Here is a 24,204-nt window from a genome sequence, read left to right on the forward strand (position 1 = left end):
GTGCATGTGTGCGTATATCTATTATATACATAAAGTACGCGTACGTGTGCGCGCCGTGTCCCGCCGGCGGCCCGGGCGGATGGGCAGCAGGAGCCCCTCACCTCTGCACGCCGCCCCCGGCCCTCCCCGGCCCTCCCTCCCTCTCCCCGGCCCTCCCCGCCCGCCTCCGCGGAGCTGCTCCGCGGCTGCAGCCCGGAGAGCACCGCGCCGCAGCCGCCGGGATCCGCGGCAGCTTTTGGCGAGGAGCGGAGCGGAGCGGGGGAGAGGCACAAAAGGGAAGGACGGAGGGAAAGTCCCTCCCACGCCCCCCTCCCCCAAGTTTATGATGGGGGTCCGGAGGAGCAGCGCTGCTCCGCGGCAACCGCTGGTCTGCTGAAAACTTGCTGCTCCGCTTTTTGGGTAAAGTTGATGCTTATTGTGTCTTTTCATTGTGCTTTTTATTCTTTTTTTTTTCCCCCCTCCTCTTCTGCCGCTTTGGTTGGAGCTGCCCTGCGCCGGTGGGGGTGTGTGTGAGGGAGGGTGCAGTTTGGTGAGGGTCTCTCCTCGCAGCGGGTGCCTGAGGGGGCCCGTCCCGTGTGTCCCCCCGACCTCGCAGGTGAGCGGGGAGGATGGGGCCGCGCGTGTGTCCGGTGTGCCCCCCCTTTCCCCGTCCAGACCCCTCCGGGACCGTGCCTCCACGGCCATTGTTTTTCCCGGGGGCTGCGGTGACAGTCCCAGCCCCGGGCTGCAGCCGGGACCGCCTTGCCCTGGCTCCCGGAGGACGGCAGAGCTCCCCGAAGCCAGAATTGAGTTTGTCTCTTTTTTTCAGAAGAAAAATGAAGTTGCCCCCTCGCCTCCTTGTCATCCCCCCATCCGGGAGGGGCAATCTTTCGACAAGTATATTTGCTGAGGAATTTAAAAAATTCCCTGCTGCAACTTGATCCCTGTGTGATGAGGAGCGGCTTGGAGAGACCCGGACTCCAATCCTATTAAGGACTTAGAGAGTTGAGAGTTTTTCCCCCGGACTCGGTGGCTTTAAAACAATCAGGGAGGAGGGGAGGGAGATGGGCTCATCTAGATGCCTTTTCTGCCTCAAGTGATTGCCATCATTTCCTGGGAAACCTGACTTTTCCAGCGCGGGGGCTTAGGGTGATTTATCAGTGGTCCTGCTGCCGGCTTTTCCGAGCTTAACGGGCTTATTTATTTATTTATTCATTTAGCTAACCTGCAGCCAGGGCTTCAAAACTTCCCGGGCCGGGGCTGCGGCTTAGCCGCGGGCGCGCTGCGGTGCGGTGTCCGCTCCGCGGGGCCGGGACCCGGCTCTGCCCCGTGCATGGCCCGGGTGGCCACATGTCCAAGGGAGGGGGTCACCGCCGGCCGGGCCAGTGAAACTTGTGTCTTCCTATAGCTGCCCTCGCATTTCGTACTGCCCCAGGTGCTGGAAAACTTCGTGCTTACAGAAATTAGCATTTTATTGGTGCATGGTGTTTATATTTTTACAGCCACAGATAAACAGCGCTAGTTGTAAAACCTTGTCTACCCCCTACCAATCCCCTTCTTTTTTCTTTTTCTTTCTTCCTTTTTTTTTTTTTCAACTGAGGCTCTTGGGATGTACAAGAATTTGAAAGTAAGCGTTACTAGCATGTGCGTAAAACAGCATTTAAACAAATATTGTATTGGCATGTGCTGTGAAGTTGGTGCCAAAAAAGTTAAGTAAATAAGCCATGAAATTCAAAATACACACAAGTGGAATAGACTGATTTGTTATAAGACTTGCTGATTTTATCTGCTTGTTCTAGCTACCTTGCTTTAAGAAAAACTTTGGAGGTCTTTTTGGGGTTGGTTTTGTTTTGGTTTTTTCAAAGTTCTAAACTAAACCTAATAAAATTAACTTCATTAGAAAAGAAACTAAATTCACCTGGAAAAGAGGATATTGCTAAATAATTAAGTAATTGTTTATGCTGCTGATGTTTGAATTGCGTGATAATTGCTGCATACAGCAACAACAGTTGGTGAATTGGTTTGGTTCAGCTTTTCTGATGGGTGGATATGGTAATTTGTATTTTGGCTGTGACTTCAGGAAATGGTGACACCTGTCAAACTTTGAATTGCAATAAAAATGTAGTATTGAATGTTATTGCAAAACTGACAACTTTTAAGAAGCGAATTAAATTCATTATGGCTTTTCCAGTGTAAACAACTCCTGGAAATTTGTCATTTGATTGAAAGCATGACCTATCTGTAGCACTGCAAAGTGCCTGATTGACTGAAGATGAACTTGTTAATCTATAGGTATGTGTATATCCAACCTCTGGTGTGTGTTTGTGAAAGAGTTGATCTTTAAAGCAAGTTTAGGTAAGATTCACTTCATCTTGAATGTTATTATTGCTTAAAGTATGTGACTTTGAAGTGCCCAGAAATGCAACTGCTGCTCTTCAAAGGAAAACAGATCTCGAGGACTGTTTCCAACTTCCTTTCAATGTCTGTCTTTTTTTTTTTTTTCCTCCAGTGTGTCAAAGGGGATGTATACAGATGGACAAATACTATTTGCGTTAGGTCATTCAATTAGAGAAAAATTAGAGCCATAGAAGAATTTGAACTAGTCGCATATGTCAATATAAATCTAGCATAATTTCATTGAAGCTGCTCCAGGTTATACTTGGATAAAAGAGAATAGAACTTGACCTCAGACATCCAGTACATAGCAGCTTGCATTCCCAAATGTCACACTGAAGTCACATTTAGAAAAGACAGCCTTCTGGCTGCATATATATAATGAGCAGTATTTTTGTCATTGTTTTGAAAACCAGTTTGAACTTCTATGTCAAAGAACCATTTTTGATTATGTTTTCTGTGATCCTAATGATCTTACAAGTTATACCACAACTTCCCTTTCAGTGGCACAGTTGTGTAGAAGCTGCACAGGCTCTGGGGCTGTGTGATCAGCTGTATACAGAAAGGGTTATGTGGTCGCTACAGTTTTGTCTAACTTGAAAATACATTTTTCATGATCCTGATACTTTATTTCTATTGAGAGTGTTTGATTTTTTCAGTCCTCTGGACCCATCTTTTTTTAATTAAAGGATAGGGTAGAGCATATGACCTAACAGCAGTTGCAATATTCTCATTCTCTCTTTGCAAGTACAGAAGACACTTGGTTAACTGCCTGCCCCTGTTTTTGGTGGCCTACTGTAAGCCAGTTGTTTGCCCTGTAGTCTGAAAGGTACACAGATACTTCATGCTTTTGTAGTCTGAGAAGTGCTCTGTTCATAGTGAAGTTTCCAGTGCAGATTAGTGAAGGCAGTGGATTCAGTAAGCAGTTACCAAAATCTGTATGTATTTGTGGAGCAAACACCTATCTATTGCCCCATCACAAAGCCTCCACTTAATAATCTGGCCGAGGATTTCAAGGCAGTGAGTTTTTTCAAAGAAGCTACTTAGGAACATTAGATGTGACTATAGCATCAAACTAATTAGTTGCCACTCCATTTCTATGAAGCTTCTAGGGCTTTATAGAAATGCAATATTTGCACTTCTCACTTGCTGCTGAGGCATTGAGGTTAAGCAGTCTCTGCTTTTTGTCCGCTTTCTTGCTGATGGGAAAGATTCCAGGGCATTGTTCGAGAGCTGCACAACCCCCTTATGTACCTGGGTAAATATTTTAAACAGTTGCACATTTGGACAACTTGCCACAAAGCATTAAGTGGTATTTAGGGTTTGCTTCAGCTCTGTTGCCAGGACCTTTTTAAAGAAAACCAAAACAACTTGTAGGTATTTGGGAATTAATTAATCCAACACTAAATAAAATAACAGCAAAGAATGAATCCTCGTATGAATGGCAGCAAGAAGGCATTGTGTTAGAAAGGCAGATAATACATGTGTGCCTGTGCATGTCTGCATGTATGTACACACTTTGGTGTGCATGCATGGAATAAACACAGTTCATGACCTGTGTATACAGCAGATCCCATACATACACATCTTCTAGAAACTAACTGGTGTTCGATGTAAAAGGAATGAAAATTGCATCTTGCATGGCAATCTTGATAGCTGAAGAGGCAAAATTGCATGTTTCACTTGCGAACAAGTGACTGGAATGGAAATAGTGGGTAATCAGGTCAAATTTTCTACAGACCAGTTCCAGTTGGGAGTGAATACATGTTCGATGTGTGTAGTCCAGGAGAGGCCACAGAACTTTTGTTCGTTCGCTTTTGGGTACTGTAAAACCACAACACATAATCTTTAACTTCTTAGAAACAAAGTGAACCCAAATGCACTAAAGATGAAAAGTGTTGCACAAAGGGAACAGGAAAATTGTCCTTTAATTCAGAAGGTCAGAGCTGTAAAAATTGTTTGGGATTTGTGAATATTCAGTACCACAGCAAAAAGAGGCCTCAGTGCCTGGAAGTGGACACCCAAATTAGAAAAAAATTGAAAATAGGCTCCCTTGGGCTCCTATTGTAATGAGTGGAAGCGTTTCTGATACTGTCATGGGCATGACTGCCCAAATACATTAGTCACTGGTGAATCTTTTCTTATAGTTTCACAATTATTTGTGATTGGCTGTCACCTTTCTGCAATTATAAATATTCTAAGAGGAAACAATACAAATTAGAACTGTAGGTACCAGGATCTTTGTACTGGATGTATTTCTTTTTACTTTCTAAGTGTTCTTTTTCATATGAAAAGAGTCTTGCAGCTTTATCCTTATTCAAGTCTTTTCTTTTTGTATCTACTGGGGAGAAAACCATTAATTTTGAGGAATGGTGAGAGTAAGCCTTAAGCTGTCTTTGACATTTTAGTTTAACTTGAATAGGTTAATTTTTTTTTTTTTTTTAAGAAAACAAGTTGGTGGGAAGTGTGTTTTAACTCTGAGCGCCCGATTTCGACCATTAGCATAAGAAAAAAAGTTTTAGTGCATTTACTATTGTATTGAATGAAGAGTTCCAACAGTCAGGGAAAAGAAAGTAAAAGGCTGTAAAGAAATGATGGTCTATTCAGATTATTCAGCAGCCCAGAGCTCTGGTCATCTGCCTCTGAAATCTGTGATCGGGATATCACTTTTATCTTCCTGTGCCTTTCTCTCGCCTATTTCACATGTTCACTTTTGTCAAGGTTTATTGATCACGTTTTCTTCTCTGCAAATCTGTGGAAAATTTAATGAACCAAAAACAACTGAGAAATAAAAGGAACTTTTTATTCATTAGTCACTAGATTGAATTTTGTTCTATAGTCACTACCCTCTTGCCTCCCATGTGCCTCATTGTGTCACTCCTGCAGCAGTTACAGTATGTACAGTGGGGATGGCCGCATTATTAATTCTCTTCTAGGGAAAAGTTTGTTTAAAGTTGTGAACTCAGGCAGCCCCAGCTCTGCTCCTTGGCTTTTCTCTGCCTTCCTGACATTTGGATTCTTGATTGTGGTGCTTCTGTCACTAAATACCTTTAAGTGTGTATTCGGCAGAGCATTTACCTCTTCAGGAATTAAATGTATTTGCTGCCTAGCAATTAAATCCAAATTTAAATGATTGCAGATTAGTAGTAGTTATTTACAGTCCTGATTGTGTTGGTGCTGTGATCCTTGTTCATTACACATCTGCTTTGCCGTGGTGCTGCCCCAGAGCGCTTTGTGATGCAAATGCTTTTGTTAACTTACAAATAGTTTCAGTATCTAGATCATCTCAGGTGACATATTTAAGTCGCTTCTTTTTTCCCAGATGGACTTAAAAAGCTGTAATTAAATGTGGCTTCCAGTATGATTAAGCTTTGCTAACATTTTCCATGGAACGATTTACTTGAACTCTGGCACTTTCTGAACTTGTCACTGGAAGATTTTTCAATAAATGTCCCTTTTAACATTAATTTCATTTCATTTAGTGCAGCTTGTAAGTGTAGGCAAATGAGTTAAAATGAAGCATATATCTGCCTGAGAGATTACTTGGATGTTTCTTGGTTCTAAAGAACTTTACTGCTAACCCATGTTAAATGCTAAGTCTAAATCCCAGGGGAAGCAAAACCATAGAGTTCTGTAGAACAGTCCCAAGTACTCTCCCAATGAATAGTAGCATCAATCCTGATACTTCTAAGGGATGATCTAAAATCCACAAAAGGGACTCTGGACTTGAGCTTCTAATTTCAGCTACGGTGATGGCACATCTGTTTTTCTGTGCATGGAGTGACTCTCTGTTCTGTAGGAGTAGACACTTGCAAGCTTCAGCTGCCTGTAAATCTCGGGAAAGGACTTAATGCCCAGCAGAATGAACCCTGCTGGAAAAATCTGGGCTTCCGGGGGGAAGGGCTGTGGGAGGGAAAGAGTAATAAAACGTCTCCTATCCCCTGTGAAATGTAGGATTTTAGTGTAGATAACCCACTCGCCTGAAACTAATGCAATCTCTCCAGAGGAAGACACCTTCTCTGTGCTGCACAGCAGAAGGCAGTGTGGGTCCAGCCCCTCAGAGAGGAGCACCCTGTGGTCACAGTCCACCACCCCACCATGAGTGGCAGATACCCCCAGCAGGGGACCAGCTGCTTCTTCCCGGAATCTGCAAGGGATGGTTAGCTGCACAGCTTAATTCCTGCAGTGGCAGTGCAAAAACGTCCCGTGTTACAAAATGCAATTCCAGAAGACTGCAGATTCTGTAGTATTACGGTGCTGTGGCTTATATTCATCACTAGGAGCTTTAAATATCCAGGCTCTGGAAGTTAAATCCTGTTTTGTTTAAATGTATATTTAGTGATTGTATTCTATTCTAGCAAGCAGATCGCCTGGAAGTTGTTTAGCACTGCGTTAAGCAGTTTGATTCTGTCACTAAAATTCATTGAAAACCCCTTGAAAAGTTCTCAGCATTTATTTTTTTTTCAGCTTGGGAAGTGGCATTCCTAGCTAGAATCAGTGTGTTTCTCCCCTCCATGCTGACCTGAGGAGCTCTATTAGAGCCCTTTTATCACACCGTCTTTAAAAGCAAGGTCTGTTGATTGCAGCGGTGTTAAAAGAGCATCAGTTGCCAACACCAAGCTCGCTCCTTTTCACGGCGATGCTCAGCAATGCCCCTTTGTGCGGGGGACAATGCAATAAGTCAGACAGGACTTTCTGAGCCACCTCTGTAAGGAACTGTAAGGGCTGCTGAAGTACACTTGTGTTAAGTTGAATTGATTGAAATTTAATGGCTGTTAGTAGCTATGAATGGTAATGATTTTCTAGAGTATCTTCACCATGCTTGACATTAATAACTGTAGAGTGTGTATGTGTGACGCTAGTATGTTATTCATTTTTAAAGATGCTTTCTCCCAGCCCTCTTTCCCATAATTTAGTTGTTTTGATGCTTCAGAAAAGAAAAAAATCTTGTGCTTCGAAAAGCACGTACATCCTGCCAACATAATTTTGTGCTCAAGATTTTTATTTTTTCCAATTCTAACATAAATCAGACTACAATATAGTGAGAGTGATGAATTTGTTTTACATGCCATCAAGAATTAATGTTATGCAAATAAAAGCTTTACAGGTGCCATGATTTACTTAATAATTTCAAGTTCTAATATTTAAGCTCATTCATTATGTTTGAGTAAAAAAAAAAAACACAGCATGTTCATATTTTAAAACGTGAAATGTGAGATTTGTGTGCATTTGCTGTGTGTAGTTGCTGTGTAAGCACATTTGATGGCTAAGAAAGAATCAATCAGTGTTTGCATTCGGCATCCTATGCCTGTAGATGTTACAGAGACATTTCAAAGAGAATAATCAAATATTTGTATGTAAGGAGAGGAAGATGGTGGTGAAATATCCTTCACAGATACAAAGAAGCAGAAAACTGCCAAAGAAAACTTTTTTGGCCTTCAGAATTTGAGCAGGGCAGCACAATTTTGCTATGCAAAGTGGCCTTTATTTCATCCTTAGCCATTTGCTCCCAGTCCTGCTGCCTTTGCCGCGTGGTGAGGATGCACTGAGGAGCTGGTGAGAGCTGCAGGCATCCTGGGTCAGAGGTGAATGTGAATGTGATCGCAGGGTTTTCAGGCTTTGATATAATTTTTAGTGTGCTTCCCAAAGGCTAAGGACAAGGGGGAGAAAGTTTGACACATAAATACATCTTGAATCTCTGAAGATAAGAATAGATTTTGACTTTATTTCTCAAAAATTGAGGTCACAGTGGTCTGATGACAGGCTGAAAGCCCATCACTCAATTTTTTTTTCTGTTTCTTACTTTATTTTTTTTTCCAAATGAACAGGAAGATTTTTATTTTTGATACATTGTACACATTGAGTTAGTGACAGCATATTCAGGTTTTGAAGTTTGTGGCCCCAGGATCAAGGTTTAGCACCAGCATTCAGGCCTCCCTGCCCGAACGGTAGTAATTTTACTGATAATGACATGAAAGAATCAAACCTCTTAAATTTGGTAACAGTGAATTAAAAGTGAATTTTTATAAAATGCAAGAGAGTCATGAGTTTCTATGATTGCTACAGTTCATAGTTGTGGCAGCAGGCTCAAGAATTGCTCTTTGACCTCTTCAAGCCCAGGGGACCATTGGCCAGGGAGCAGAGTGGTACTTGGCTTTTAGTAATTTTGACAACTTCTCCTTTTGCTCTGCGTTCTTGAGGAACTTGGAAGAGAAATTCATTCGGATGAGCCATTCAAGCCAAGGATTTAGCTGGGTGTTAAAGGGCCGTTTGGGAAGTGGCACACAGTGTATGTACCGTGATCAAGTTAATTATGTTGCTTTGGCAACCCCAGCTTTGGTATTTCCTGGCTAGGACTCGTTGATGGAATCATATTCCAATATCTGGCGTCATTCAACACTAAAATCTTCTACAAAACCAGGTCAATGTTGTAAAAAAAGTTGCAGAAAAAAGAGATGGAAGATTTTTCTGAGAGTGTTAACAATTCATTGTTTTACATGCTTTGTGTTGAAGTAAGTTTCTGTTTAGAATTTTTAAGTATAATTCCATTGTAAGAAATACAGTAGCAATATAATTGCTTTTCCAGTGGACTCCAAGTGATTGTTTTAGAATTCCTTTTGTGGAGAATTTCAGCATTTTGAGGTTTTGTTTCAATTCACAATAAGTCAGATTTGGAAACCGTAAATTTCTTTGTAACTGCATAACTGGATTCTTAACTTTGCTCGCTGCTTCTGAGAGCTGTAAGGGAACGCAGGGCTGAGCACAGCACATGTGTTACTGAACCATGTCCATGGCCAGTTTTTTTCATGTTTGATTTATTGTGTGTGCTGTTGGGGTATTTTTCCCATTTTCTTCAGAGAAAAGGGAATGAGGGGGGAAACATTGTGCATATTGAGGTTGCATTATCCCAGCAAAGCTTGCACTTCTTTAGAGACCCTGCTGCAGCACTCTAAATCTCCATTTCCTATTTGAGAAAATGTTCCTACTTCTGCATTTTACTCCAAGGCCTCTGGCAGGGGTTGGTAAAATTTAAACTATGTGTTGGACTTCTTCTGAGAAATTCACTGATGCTGGAGGTGATTTCATCCCTCTGGGTCAAAGCACATGGGGGAAGTGGGTGGTGAAAGGCAGGTCTAGATCTGTGTGGAGAGGACGGGGATGAAACGGGGCAGTGCTGGCAGCTGCTGGAGGTTGCGCCATTCTCCCAGGAGTGTGCAGGCTGAGGGGTCTTCCTCTTCTCCATTCCAGAGGGCATCTTTGCCAATGCATTTGTTTCCTTTAATCTCTTCTCAGGGTATAGAGACACCTGAGAATCAGACTCCATCCCAGCTGTCGAAGGTGGGAGATGAGATGGGCTTTCTTGGTAGAGAGGAACTCACTGCTTGTGAGTCTGTGTTGCTTTTCTGCTGCCCACTTTGGGCTGGCCCATTTCTGGTCACTGTGGGTTCCTCTGTACCAGGTGGTGGCTTTCCAGGGAGGCACTGCCTTAGTTTAGGCTGGAAATTTTTAGTGCATTGGGTGCAGCCAGGTGATGACATGCTCCAGCGGTCAGGCTGGAGGAAGGGGTCACAGAACAGCTTGGGACCCCTAACCCTGGTCATTTTGGTGTCTTCCTCCTTTGCTATTGAAGATGCAACTTTGCAGCCTCCTGCCATCACCCCACTCCCTCCTCCTGCTACTGCATGTGGAATAACTAGTGCATTCATGGAATTTACCAGAATCAGATCTCCAGTGAAGTGTAGAACCCTCCAGTGGAAGTGAAGAAGGCAACCACTCAGAATTCTTCAAAGTGACTTCTCCCTCCTTTCCTCAGCCACTCTCTTCTCCTGGCGTGGTGTAGCCCAGGGGCTGCTGCCTGGGACTGGCAGGCTGTTAGCCCTGCTCTAATGAATGGGGAGCAGTTGGGGGTTTTTATCTGGTTTATTTTTTTCCTCTCTTGCTGTGTGTTGTTGGGTTGCTAGGATGAGGTCTGTGGTCCTGGTGTGCTTTCTGGGTGTGCTAAACCACTCGTCCCACAAACCTCCCATGTAGGCTGGACTGGGAGTCCTTGGTGCAGCAGTTCAAACAGAGTGCAGTGCTGCAGGTGCTCTTTTGCTGGCTGAGTGCTTCAAATGTCACACCTATCCTCGGCTTAACATCTGTGCTCTTTCAACATCTCATGTGAGCTAATGCAGTTTAGGCATCACCCATTTCTCTCTCTCTCCCTGGAGGTTACAGATTTCCAGACACCCTTGAGATGGAGTTTTAAGGTCATCAGTGGCATTTTTAGGTCACAGAACTGCAGGACCTTGTCTTCTTGCCAGCTAATCAAATGACTAATCAGTTCATATGTCGCTGCTGTTATCTTTCTCTCTAGCTTTGGTTCAGCTCTGCATGATGAAGCCTGCTAGGAGATGACATCTGAGAATTACCTGATTGGAAACTTAGAGGCAGATATGGTCAAGGGAGTCCATATGAGCAATCACTGGTGCCTGTGTTAGTCTCTGTACCCCAATTCATCTACATGTATTAATGCATCTGTCCAGGCACAGTATTTAAAAACAGCCTTGCTCTAAGCCTTTCTATGATTATGGCAGTGAATACTCAAAGTACACAGCACTCTTAATTCCATTGTAATTTGAGTAATTTGCACAAGACTCTATTTTAACAGATGTAGCTGTATACATGTATTTCAATTTATTTTAATCTATGAGCAATTTTACATCTGGGCACTTTATCCTGCACCCTCTTAAATGCTCACAAATAGGGACTTGGGCAGTGCAAGCCTTTGTGCGTATCACGGCCACATTAACCCACTTTATTTCACACTTTTCTCAGGTGTTGATGGCATCTGGTTGTGACAGATGCTTTCTGATAAAGCTTTCAGATCAACATGCCTTTGGAGACATCAGTGCTCTGTGTTGGTACTTGCAGACTGCTGTATCCAAATACTCTTCTTTAATTGTCTTATTAAGTAGAGAATTAAGCTGTGTGCTTTGACTGTTTTGGTGCCAGTGATTCTTATTGCAGGCTTTGGCACGGCACCACATTGTGTTTTAAAGAGACAGCATCTCTTTAATGATGTGGGAATTGAGTTGGAGGATAAAAATCCGCTGAGAAAATGGCTGACTGAAAGTACGGTACGTAAAATCTGATTTTATGTTCTACCCCTCAGACTGTTAGGTGGGGAGTTTAGTTCAAATGCCTGCAATGATTTAAGAAATAAAAAGCAGAAATTCTCTCTGGTGCCAGACCACAGGCTCCTCAGCGCCAGACTTGCAGACGAATGTCACATGTTGCTGTATGTTTTGAAAGCCTACCATGTGTTATTCTTTAGCTGTCTCAGTCTTCCCCCCCAGCTATATCATCTTCCCCCTAGCCAATCTCACAGAAAAACTTTTAATGAAAAAACTTTCCTTTCCCCCTGTCTGGTGCAGACCCCAGGATGTGTTCCCCTGTACCTGTCACTCCATGTGAAGGTCTCTGCCCGCAAAGTTGCAGAAGTGATTTTAACTTGACTTCATGTAACTCTGCCTCTTACGCTTTAAATCAGGCACTTTTGACACTGATATTGCAGCTTATGTTGTGCGTTAGGATCAAGAGCTCACAAATGACTAAACATATGGTTAAAACTTTTTTTTCATGAAATATAATATGTTTCAATTTAACTCAGCTGTGGGTCTAGATAACAAACCTCCACAGTTTGCCATTAGAATAATTGCGTTTCCAGAAACAATTTTTTACTCCTTCTTTTCTACTGTCTTGGATTAATGTTTCCTCCAGCTAATGACAGGACTGGACATGCAAACTGGATTAGAGCATAGTGTGAGTAGTATGAGCTGAACATGCTGGCATCTCACTTTATTGCCTACAAGGTTAAGCGGTTTACTGTGAGGTCGCAAAAAGTAAACTGAAAGCAAAAAGGCAAATTAATCCAGATCTCTTGGGTTCTGTCAGTGACGAGCGTGGCTCCTAGGGCATTTGCCTCTAAAATGTTGTTCTGCCCGTCCCCCCAGTCTGCAGCAGTGGAGCTTTCCGATTTGTGACCAAGTTGTGCTCAAATGGGAGGTCAGAGTCCAGCCACCCCTGGGGTGCGCGGGTGTCCCTCCGGCAGTGTGGCCACGGGATGCCGCTCCTCCTCCTGATCTGCAGTGCCAGGATGAACGTGGCAGAAAAGTTGGCAGCAGCAGCCTGGCGCTGCGGCTCTCGTGAATGGTAAAGGCTGCTTCGCATTAGAGCTGCTCCCTGGGGCTGCCTCCTTGCAGGAGGTCTGCTCCCAATTTCAGCAGGGGTAGGAAGCAGCCAGCGCTTGTGCTCGACATCTCTATTAAGTTCACTGTACCAAGGAAAAAAGGGCTACCCGGGAAAGCCACTGCTTGGGTTTCTGCAGAAAGGAGTGTTGAATTGGTCCAGTGGCAGAAGTGCAGATCACATCTCTGATAAGCAAGAAACTCCTGGGGAATAATGTTAGGATAAAGGATAGGGCTGGGAAGACCCGAGCAGATGGTGCAAGGGATTGTACATGCATCACACCTATGTGTAGCTAGCTAGACCACTGCTGAAAATGCATCTTACTTAATTTGTATTCCTTCTGTTTTTCCTGTTTGTTTGTTTGTTTGTTTGGTTTTTTTTGTTTGTTTGTTTTGTTTTGGTTTTTTTTTAAACACTGCCATGAATGGGATTTATGCAAGTACCTGCATCCAGCTGTACCTTGTAATTGTAGGTGGTATTTCCACCTATGAGCTTATGTGCTGGGTGTGCCATCTGATATCCCAGTTTGCAAGTGGACTGGTCATACTGGGGACTGAATGAGTCTGCTCACTTATTGCACACAAAAGCTTAGATTTGAATCCATGTGGATCACAGCCTGTGTCTTAAGCGTGTTGGGCTTGTAATTCTCTTTTCAGTAGAAATGAAAGATTTATTTGTTTTCTATGAAAACAATAATAGAAAGTTTGTGTTTCATGTTTAGGTATAATTATGAGTGTGATGCTTGAATGATGAGATGTACTGTGTTCCGAAAGAAACCTGGTACCATCCCACACAAGTGCAGGGTTTTCCACTGGGCTGTGTCTCTGACAGATCAATTTGACAACTCCTGCTTTCCTGGGACCTCCTTCCTCACCAGTCCCTCGTGTTTCCTGGGGAGCTGCAGTGTTCATCTGGACGCAGCAACCCAGCTGTGTTGCAGGGACACAGCAAGTGGCTGTGCTGGGACCACCAGCGTAAGGCAGAGAGACTCCTGTGTACAGAGTTGATTGTATAGCTTGTATCTGTGGGGAGGAAAAATGGGTGCTATGTTTCCCCTCTTGAAGTCAGTGGGAACTTCACCAGAGTGCCACAACTTCTCAAATATGGTGGATGGTGGCTTCACCACTTCACCCACTAGCTCACTCAGGACCCACAGCTTAGTCCCTTAGAAATACCAGTAAATGTTGCAGCTCTGGCTCCCTCACCAAGGGCACAGGGCTGCTCTTTATGTCCCAGGTTCATAGCAAAGAGCTAGCGAGTGATAACTGCTTTGTGAGGCCACGTGTGACCAGGAGGGCACGTCCTGCCTTGTGTGTTACCAGTTGCCTCTCACGTGGACCCCTGTGACCTTTTTGTACTGATGTGTTAGATCTGGAGCTGTGCCTTGGAACCATGCAGAGCTTGTGCTGGAGCAGAATGGTGGCTTACTCTTCAGCCTTCCACAACCAGTGATATACACTGTGTTTCCCTGTGCTTTGTCTGCATACAAGTAGTCAGGGGCATTTTGAGATGATTGCTATAAACTGGAAATGTCCACCATGCTAAGGATTTGCATGGTTGGGACAGACCTTTCCTTTGTGACACTTGTCACGGTGGTACATGAGAAGCTATTTGAACCTGATCCCCTTGATTTATGAAAGAACTGGTTGTAAGTTTGATTATTTCCCATGGGGCTTCTCAGAAAGCAGTGCGTTCCCTGCCCTTTTCTTATCTGAGGGAGCCCTTCCTGTGGCCTGCAAAGATCACCTTACTTTCAGGGCATTTGTGGGACATGCATGTATTACAGTTCTAGTTGGTAACAATACCTTTGTGGGTTATCTTAGAAAAACTATTGCATTACTATGTAGGAAGTTCATAAAACTTTCACTGTCTATTTTCACAAGGGAGATCTTTGACTTAAATTGGTTGCTCTTTAGCAGAAGAGCCGGTGCCCCAGCAGAAGAGGAGGCTGGAACGTGATAATACCAGCTCTCTACTCTGCTAGACCTGCAGGCTGGTACAAAACCACAGTAGGCTCCCAAGCAAGCACTTGGCTCATGAGTAGTTAAGGGACATGAAGGAGTCCCAAGGAGACAGATGCACAGACAACCTGGTGGCAGCTGGGAAAATACTGTGGGGGAAAGAAGGGAAGTAAGACACCAAACCTGTAGGAAACCAGTCTTCATTATTTCTGTAACTTGTCTGACTACTTGCGCTCTTTTATTAACTTTTTATTACTGCAAAAGTGACTAGAATAAAAATAGTCTAGGTGCCAAGGGGATAAACAGGAATTAAATGGATTAAGTTCTGAACACTTTACTGCTTTTAGAAAGATGTTATTTGATTTACTAGCTTAAGTTAAACTTACATGACCAAATTACTTCTTAACTTAATAATGACTTTTGTGGGGTAAAAACCCCCATCTGTTTAGGTGTTTTAGAAGGACTTAATCCAAAATACATCGTAACTCTTTAGGCTGTTATGGAAGAGTGGAGCAGCTATCCTTTGTGTCATAAGCTAAATAAGTGCTGACTGGGATTTGAGTCTTCTGGAAGTCAGCATGACCTGCATGTGGTGTAGGTATAGATAACAACTCAATGTGTAAGATAGCAAGGGAACTATTCCCAGTGTTACATTAGCTATGTTGCCAACTGTGATATTTTTGATTGCTTCATTTTTTGTAAATTCTTGAGATACTTTAAGATAACTTGTTGAGTTTTTTTTTAAATATAAAAGACTTTGTTTTCTAAAGACAGCTTATGGGAAGTTGATAACTGACAGTGGCAATTCTGTTTGTGATCACCTGCAATAAACTTCTCTCCTGATGACTGTCAATGTAGTAAAACCAAGCTTCTGCCTTTTATAAGGGTTCAGAGTTGCTGGCAGTTTGTGTTGGTTTCCTCTGAATCCACAGTGCTTGTTTGTGGCTCTTTCTTCCCCCCACAGCTCCTCACACAGCACACTTGCATGTTGGACAGAGTCCAAATTTCCTCCCTCCTGGGGATTCCTTTGCTGTTAATTTAAGTGATGGCAAATGCAAACTTCTTGCCAGAGCTTGCTGTGTGTTTTTTGGATGCTTTTTATAGCTGTTCCCTGAGGGGTCAGCTTTTGTCCTTCCCCACCACGCTTTCTGCTGTGGGGAGAGAGGCCTTGAACTGGAGCTGATCGGTCCCACCTGGCTTTGAATGCATCTCTGACATGGCTTCAGGACCTCACTGTCTTTCACAGTTTTTGAAGACTTTTGCTTTGTTGTTGTTTGTACAAAGCTGAGCTTTATAATAACTTGACTGTATATGTAATCTTAAAAGCAGAATTTATCATTCATGCCTACAATAGAGTGTGTCTGAGTTCTTATTAGATGGTTTTTTGCAGCACTGTGATCTGATGATTTTAGATGCTATACGAAAGTTACAATTAGGGAGGAGAATTACTATTTTTAATAGGTATGCAAAATAGCTTTTCTCTTCAAAAGTCATGTGGTGAAGACGTGGTGTTAATATTAGTCAGAGTGAATGTGTTGAAGAGATGTGAGTGCTCATCTGCTGTACGCCTGAACTGTAGATTTATGGGATATCTTCTCAAACTGGGGATGTTCACACAGATCAGAGCACAGTCTAGAAAAGCACTCAGTTTCCTTCCAGGTAGACCAGCAGTAGCCAGGAAAGCTGAAAGGCAGCTCTTCAGTTAGAAGTCATATGTGCCTTTGCTCATTACCCTTCAAAAGGGTGCCCTTGTCACCAGAGGGGATTTGAGTGCCTCCCCAGCCACAAGTTCTGCTTCCCAGGGTTACTCTCCAGGGCCTTTGTCCTGCTGTGAGGTTTGTGCTTGCACAAATGAGAACCTGTTCAGTTGTGGTTTTAACCCCTGTCAGCTGTTTTCAGCAGTCCTCCTCTGATTTGTCCAGACAGTTTTGTTGAAGGAGCTGTGCAGCAAGACATGTTCACAGGACTGGGAGAAACAACGCTGGCTTTATGGAGATGCACATGTTGGAGGAATGTCATCTGTTTGTGCTTCATTTTGCACTGGAGTCCCGCAGGGCACTGTGTGTTCTGTGATTATCTGGGCTGTTGTGGAAGGCAGAACACATGATTTAGCACAGAGGTTTGTAACACCAGCCCTGCATAGGTTTGGTGTCCCATTTCCTGTTGAACTGAAAGTCTCTGGTGGAATCAGAGAATCATAGGAATACTCTGTGAGGTCACCTGGTAAACTAGTGGAAATGATGGTGAAGGAGTTCTCCATTGTGGCATCCTGGATGGAGAAATAAATCCTCGAGTCTGGAAGCAGCGTGGCAGGCAGACTCAGTGTTTGGGGAAGGTGACTTGTGGAGACCATGCAAGAAGCAGCACAACACTTCAAAATGGGATTCAAGTAGGAAAAACAACTAGATTATATGGGGGGAAAAAATCCAGTGGAGTGGACATCCAGGATACAGCATCTATTGGGATACCTAGATCCTTGGGCATTAATAACTGAGCATGAAGATCTTGCAAATTTGCTGCTTTTTGTAACCGAGAAAGACCCCCCCCCCAAAAAAAAAAAAAAAGGTTTGGTTGCTTGTCCTGTGCTGAGGCAGCAGATGGGACTGAGGACACAGCACTGGTAACTGCAGAAAGTGTAATGCATTCAGGTCTGCTTCACTCCATTACAATAGAGATTGACAAATTGGAGGGAGTTCAGGAGAAAAAAAGAAGTAAGAAGAGAGCTTGAAGGATTGACTTACAAGAGAAGACCGAAAGAGCTGAATATAGATAACTTGGCTAAAGGATGACAAATGGGGTGGTTGAGATATAAATCTACAAATATCTGAAGGGTGTAAACACCAAGGCTATGAAGAATTATTTAGAGTGGTACAATGGGGTGTAACTAGAAGTAATGGGATGAAATTTAAGAGAAGGCAAATTTCAGTTGAATAATGGGAGAAGCTTTTTGACAGTGTGATGTATTAAGCCATGGGCTGCTTTTCCAGCAGTAGTCCTGTTGCTCACTGTTTAGGGCACAACCCTGTTTGCTGAAGAAGCCAGAGTTTTCCAGAGTCTTTATTAAGGACAGTTTCAAATCATGCCTTTTGTGTTTTATATATTTGATGCAGAGGCATGCAAACCATACACCAAAGCTGCTGTGCCTCTCCACACATGCACCAAGTCTGGGTGTGACATAGCAGCTCCTGGTGTTGTGGTGGTGATGAAGGCAGGGGTGTGAGCAACCTCTTGAGCCACAGCTCAGCCCGGATGGCCCTGCTGGCCTGGCAAGCTTGGCCAGGTCAGTAGTATCTGCTCTTTGATCAGGACCTTCTTTTACCTTCCACACTTCTCCCATCCAGGTGCTGTAGTGTTACCTTTTGGGGGTTAGTTCACTTATGCTCTCTGGAATAGATATCAAAGTTATGCTGCAGCTCTGCACCAAGAAATCTCCCACTTTGCTTCAAAGAAATCAGGACAAACAAGCTCCCCTTGATACACATGGTCTATGATCTTTTATAAATCTACAATACTGTACCTTAACTTTTTCTTTAGAAACTCCCATTTCTTCTGCTGCTTTTCACTTCACTTGAAATGCAAACTAAGGTCAGAGGATCACTTTCCTACTGGCAGAACACACTGCATTGTCTGTCATTTTAAAGTGTCCTCCACAGTAACTGAGGAAAGATTCATTTCTCTACTCTGTATGCTTAAGAGTGACTCTTGAATGCATTTTGCTTTTCCTAATCTAGATGGGCTAAATTAGAAAATTAGGTTAACTAGGTGTGTAAAACAAGTTAGTTATCTCAACTAAAATGGTAGCACAGGGAAGATGGCAGATTAATGTAAATAGAGAAACAAATGCAGCTGTAGCACTTAGCACACACTGGAAACTTGGCTATTTTGTTGAAGAGAGGGAGGACAGAAAACTTTAAAGCACTGGCATTCTTGGAGCATAAATGAGACGAGCTGAAAGTGTCTTTTATAATTGTTCTTAAATGTGTTTTGTATTGCTCATGCTGTCCCTGAAGAGGTCTGTGTCCATACGCTTCAGGGAAATTTCTGAATTATATCCTCTCTCAGTCTGTGGGAAGAAAGAACTGCTGAAGGGTTTCATTCTCCTCTGCATGGGGAGGAATATTTTTCTTGCTGAAAAATGCAGTTTTGGTCTCCTCAGAACTGGATTAATTTGGTGGATGGTTTTCATGGGGAATTTTGTATGTGGCGAAATGTCAAAACAATTGTGTCTTCATTGCATTCCCATTGCTGAGGGCTGTGGTGAGAGTACACTCCTGGAGAGGAGAGCTTTGCTTTGAACTACTTTTCACATCCAGACCAAGAGTGGATGTGTGCTCAGGCCCCATCGTCTCAGGAGAGCAGCATAACCACTAAGCTACCTCAAGTTTGCCACCTTAATCTAAGTGGTTTTCATTCAGCAAAAATAAATCATTTATGTCAGTATGACTCCAGAATTATTTTTAAAAAATTGTTTGGTTTCACTGCTGTGCAGGAGTATCAATTATCCTCCCTACCTTACTTCTGAGGCCACTTTAAAAAGGAATTTTAATTATGCAGCTGGGGGTCTCTAATAGCATTTGCAGGAGACATCACTGGAGTTTTTTTCCCTGGAGGTTGATTGATGATACTTTTGCACCTCTATTAGAAGACTTAGGCCCAACCCATTTACAAGGCAGACTTTCCAGGCAGGCACTCCTCAAGAGGACAGTGTAAACCTGGTCAGGCTTCTTTTAATTGTTGCTGCAAACTTCTCCGAACCTTGATAGCGAAAGATATCTTTGCAAAAGCCAAGCCTGAAGCAACCAAGCCTGAAGCAACTGAGGGAAGTGTTTGGGGGGGAAAGGGTACCTTGGAATAAACTGCAGAAAATTTTGGGGTCACCACAGCAGTCCAGGCCAGTTTTAACTTCACAGCAGGGCTGGATTACGATCTGGAGCACTGGAGTATTCCCCGCCTTGTTGGTCTGAGTTGATAACCTACAGCTGACGGGCCAGGGAGATGGTTGGGAGCTGTGAAGTACCAGCAGGAGCAGCAGAGATTCAGCTCCCAGAAGTCCTGGCTTGCAAGAGCCAGCCTGTGCAGCATGGCAGACTCTAAGGCACAGTAAGCGTACTTTTTTTTTTGTCAGTATAAGAAAGAAAAAGGCTGCCCTTCCTCCTTATCTGTTAAGGGCAATGGAAAATCTTGAGCCAGCTTGTGCAGTGAAAGGATTAATTTGCTGTGGATGTTTGATTAATAAAGCAGTAGTCTGTCTCATTACATTTCCCCATAGTAACTGCGAAAGAGTTTCAGTTGTGCGTGGCCTTTGCCGCTCTCCCCCTGCTGTGAAACAGATGTCTCACTGGCTGCCCCCAAAAAGGACAGATCAGCACCCAAACCCTCCTTCTGGCAGGGCATGAGGAGAAGCCAGAACTGAGGGAGGGAGTCAGCCCAAGTGCAAGGAACATGCCTTTCTTTTTCTTCTACAATATGAGAAAACATAAACGAGTATATGTGAAAGCCAGGCAATGGAATCAGATTATTTTGATTTAAAATACAATGTTAGTTTTTTTCAGATGCATTTAAAGGTTGGAAAGTTTTCAGCTAATTTTGCTGACAGTTGCACAGTTTCTTTACTGCCTTTTGTCCTTTTCCAGGGCATCTATCCTTCATTACTCCATACTAGTGCCCTGCCTTTATCTCTTGCAAGTCCTGCTCCTCAGCCCAGCACTGCGGGCCTCCAAGAGTAAATGTTTATAATGTTCATTTAGCTTTCAGTGAAATCTCTTCCAGCTTTCAAAGAAAGCTCTTTAGTTTGGTCTGCACAGATGTAAACTTTCAATAGGAGAAATTCCCTGTGTTCAGCTAATGGCTTCAGGACGCCAAGTGCTGCTGATGTGAACTATAGTTGAGTGTCCTTGTAACCTCATGTAAAAACTATGTGCTACCTCTGATTTTGAGTTTAAGCATTCCATAAGAGTGGATTTAGGCCTTCTATACATGCAGCATATACTAACAGTACCTTATTTTTGTTTATGTATAAATAAGATGTCTCTCCACAAGATCTGTTGGAAGCCAAGTATGGGGTTTAAAAATGGAATAAATAAGCAACAGAACAGTAATTCTGTCAAAAGGTGCATTGTGTCAACAGAAGTTTATTTTATTTACCTCTTAGAGTAGGAAGTGCTCTGACTTGTTAGTTTGTTGTTGCTTTCTGATGTGTTGGATGCTAACATGGTTCTCAGTGACTTTTGTATTCTGTTTTCCCAAGAAAAGCCTTATATCACAGTTTCAGTTATTTTCCTTGGCAAAACTTAGTATTTTATTTATTGTTAGCTGCCATAAGTTGCAGATGAACTAGCTTATGCTTAGAGCTACATATTTTATTCACTTAGTTTGCACATTAATTTAGAAAACTGAGGAGATGGTACCAGCCATAGGTGATGGAAGTTTTTCCCCTGATGCATTCTCATTTCACAACAAATCCAGCAGTGACTGAAGAGCTAAAGGATGTTGTTTCTTTCCATAAACACCAATACAAGTATTTTCTTCCCATATGTCTCTTAAGTGCTTTAAAGAAATGCTTGAATATTATGTACCAGATGTTTGTGTTAAGAAGCTGAGTCACAGATGGACAGTCAGGGGTATCAGAACACCTGATAACAGTGTCAGAGAATGGGGGCCCTTTGCTCCCTGTCCTGGGAATCAGACCACTGCTTCATGGTCCCCACCTCTGTCCCACTGCAGAAGTGGCTTAAGGTCTGCCAGAATTCCAGGATCCTATATTCTAATGCAGAACAAATTTTCCAGGATTTATTAGGATGTCCACAAAATCAGCTGTCTTTGCAGTATGTCCACTCTGGATGAATAATTTCTTGTCGCTTTTCTTTGACAAGATGGGAAAGTGAGAGGCCATAACTCTGAGCTGTGTCCTCCACGTCTCTCCTGAGGGCCAGGAGGAAAGGGCAGTGCTGGGATGGGTTCCCTTGGTGTGTGCTGTGGGGTGAGGTGCAGCTCCAGCACCTCTGAGCAGGCATCAGATGAGCAAATGGTAAGGCAGGTTTAGCAGTGTCCTGGCAGCTCACTGGTGAGGTTGAGCTGCCTTGGACTGGGTTGCCTTGGACTGGCCAGCCCCAGCCCAGAGGTGCCTTAACATGCTCCACACACAGCACAGCCGTGTCTGCAAATGACTTCCAGAGCTAGCAGGCACACTAGACTAAAACTCCCTTAGGAATGTAGAAATAGATGTGGAATAATTAGCAACCAACCAGTGCTGGAGCCCTGAATTGGTCTCCCTCTGTTATGGTTTACACCCATAAATTCTGATAGCTGTTGTAGGGCCATGTGTGTATGGGAGCAGGGAGAGGAGGAGAGAGCTTCTGGTAGTGATCAAACTGCATCTTAAACTCTGGTTTGTGTTGAGCCAGAAGGGTTTAATTATATATATGTAACATGCAATGAAAAGCAACATGGGTCTTGGGTAGACCATATGTCTTAAGTGCTGCTTGAGATCACTGAGAGCTGCAGAACCAAGCTTTAGATTTTGGAGATGTGGTTCAGACACAGAATTGTGCTGGTGTCCCTAAACTTTCCTGGTTTTGAATAACATTTTTGTAGCGGAGGTTTTGCAAGAATGAAGCCTGAAGCCAGCTTAAGGAAAGTTTATGATGTGAAAATTAAGTTTTCTCTAGTAAGCTGCAGTTTGTCAAAACAACTGCACACATTCCTGTTGGGCTAGAGTTTGGCAGGATGCAAAGATTGCATCTCTCCCTTTGAATATCCAAAGAAAATGGAAACCTGGCATTTTAATCTTGCATGGATTTCTACACATCCCTTTCAACAGCTGGGATAAGCTCCTCTGCTTTATCACACATTTTCCCTTGTGTTACGAATCACCACCTTCTCTTCAGGCAGTTCACATACAGGATTCTTCAGTCTTTGGAAGTTTGTGTGTTTGACTAAGGGGTGCAAAAAAAGGTTGTAAAGGGACTTGTCCAAGGATAAGATGGATCTCAATTTTGGTTGTCTGACAAGAAATGAATTGTCATATTATTGGAGCTGGTGCTAGCTGACATTTCTGCTTTTGGGGAAAATATTTTGTGAAAATTCACTCCGTTTTCCAACAGACCTCTTAAGAGGGTCTCACAGAGAGGAAATTCCATACATTTTTTTGCTCTGGAAGAAAAAAAAAAAAAGAAAAAAAACCCCCAAAACTGGTTTTAGTTGATTACTCTGAAATGAAAGAGAGCAGCTGTCTGCTCCAACTCCCCACTCCCAGGGAAAGAGGGCTTAAAGCCCCCCTTAAGCTTCATGTAGAGTTTGGACTCATGGAGTTCTCAGAAGCTTTGTGCTCCTGCCAGCAGCTTGGGATGGGCATCCCGGCTCCCAGGTGCAGAAGGCAGTCCATGAGGTGGGGTTTCCTGGGAACAGAAGCTGGGGAGTTTGGGTGTCTTCCTGGACAGCTGCTGAGGAATAAGCAGCATTCTGACCCAGCCCACAAGCAGTTACCTCTAACTGATGAAGAGCCATAGACATTTCCAGTGTGGACAACCTGATGATTTCTACTGGAAATCTCTTGTGACAGGAGCTCCTGACCTCTTGTACACAGGTTTTGGTATATATGCAATATGTAGCACACTGCTGATAAAGCTGTACAGTGCCATTAAGATTTGGAGTATTGCTGGAGCAGAACTCAGTTGGGGAATCTGCTTTTGCAGGTCTCTGTTTGGATAGGAGCTTAATGATGGTATCCAAGCAGTTGTAAGCAGGAGATCAATAAACCAGAAACATCTGAGTTATTCCCTTTCTGCTTTGTGACCTCGCTATTTTAGAGCTTTCCCTTTTATGAAACTCGCCCCGTGTGAATTCGCTCACAGCTGTAAGAGCAATTTAGTTCCACTCATTAGTGATGAAGCAAAGGTCCATAATAAAAAAGAAAGGATAATACATCACCTAATGTATTTTTTTCCCAGGCTTGGTGCATATGGAGCACTTTAAAGTATTACTTGTTTTCAGATATAGTAAAAGTATTGTGTGTTTTGGAAAACTTAACAGCATAAGTAATAGGAGACCTCAGCCATACGCTTCACTATTAAATCTTTTCTGAGAAGTATGGAGAAACGTGTTTGCTCTGCATGTGTTTCTGTGAGTTATGGGCTGTGCAGATCAGCGAAATGCAAATTAGCAGTCCTCTACTGTCCTGTCATATCTCGACTCGCAATAGCAGAGTTCAGAAGTTCATAGCTTGGGGGAGGCAAAAAAAAAGGAGGGAAAAAAAAAAAAAAAAGAAAGTTTGCTCTGACTTAGTTGTGCTTTTATGAAGACTGTCTGGAGCTAAATAACCCCTGGTGAACTTGTATCCTCCACCCCAGCTGCAGCCTTTCAGCTCCAACAAAGACCACTCACTAAATCCAGGAAATGGAGCGGCGCGTGGGTGAGTGGCTGACTCCGCATTCACACCCTGCCCGTGTTCCGGGGGAGCCCAGCCCTGCGAGCAAAACCCTCTGCATGTGCGCCTGGAAAAAATAATTCCTCACCATCCACAGAAAGCTGCACTTTCCATTGAGTTTTTCCAGCAGTGCAGCTTTGTAGAAACCACAATAAAAACATGGGGCTGCAGGATTTTTATTCTTTACATTCCTCACTGCACAAAAAGCAGCACCAA

The 24,204-nt window shown here is 43.2% G+C and overlaps 1 protein-coding gene across 1 annotated transcript in view; it reads left to right on the top strand.

Annotated features, from left to right (window-relative positions):
• The first annotated feature begins 377 nt into the window (after positions 1-377).
• The window catches only part of GLI2 (GLI family zinc finger 2), a 185,443-nt gene continuing 161,616 nt past the window's right edge, over positions 378-24,204 (top strand). Inside the window, exon 1 of the mRNA XM_041406384.1 lies at positions 378-399. The gene's annotated coding sequence lies outside the window, so the exon portion shown is untranslated. The remainder of the gene's footprint in view (positions 400-24,204) is intronic.

Source organism: Onychostruthus taczanowskii, unplaced genomic scaffold, assembly GCF_017590055.1.
Source record: "Onychostruthus taczanowskii isolate IOZ18803 unplaced genomic scaffold, ASM1759005v1 scaffold10, whole genome shotgun sequence".
Lineage (NCBI taxonomy): Eukaryota > Metazoa > Chordata > Aves > Passeriformes > Passeridae > Onychostruthus > Onychostruthus taczanowskii.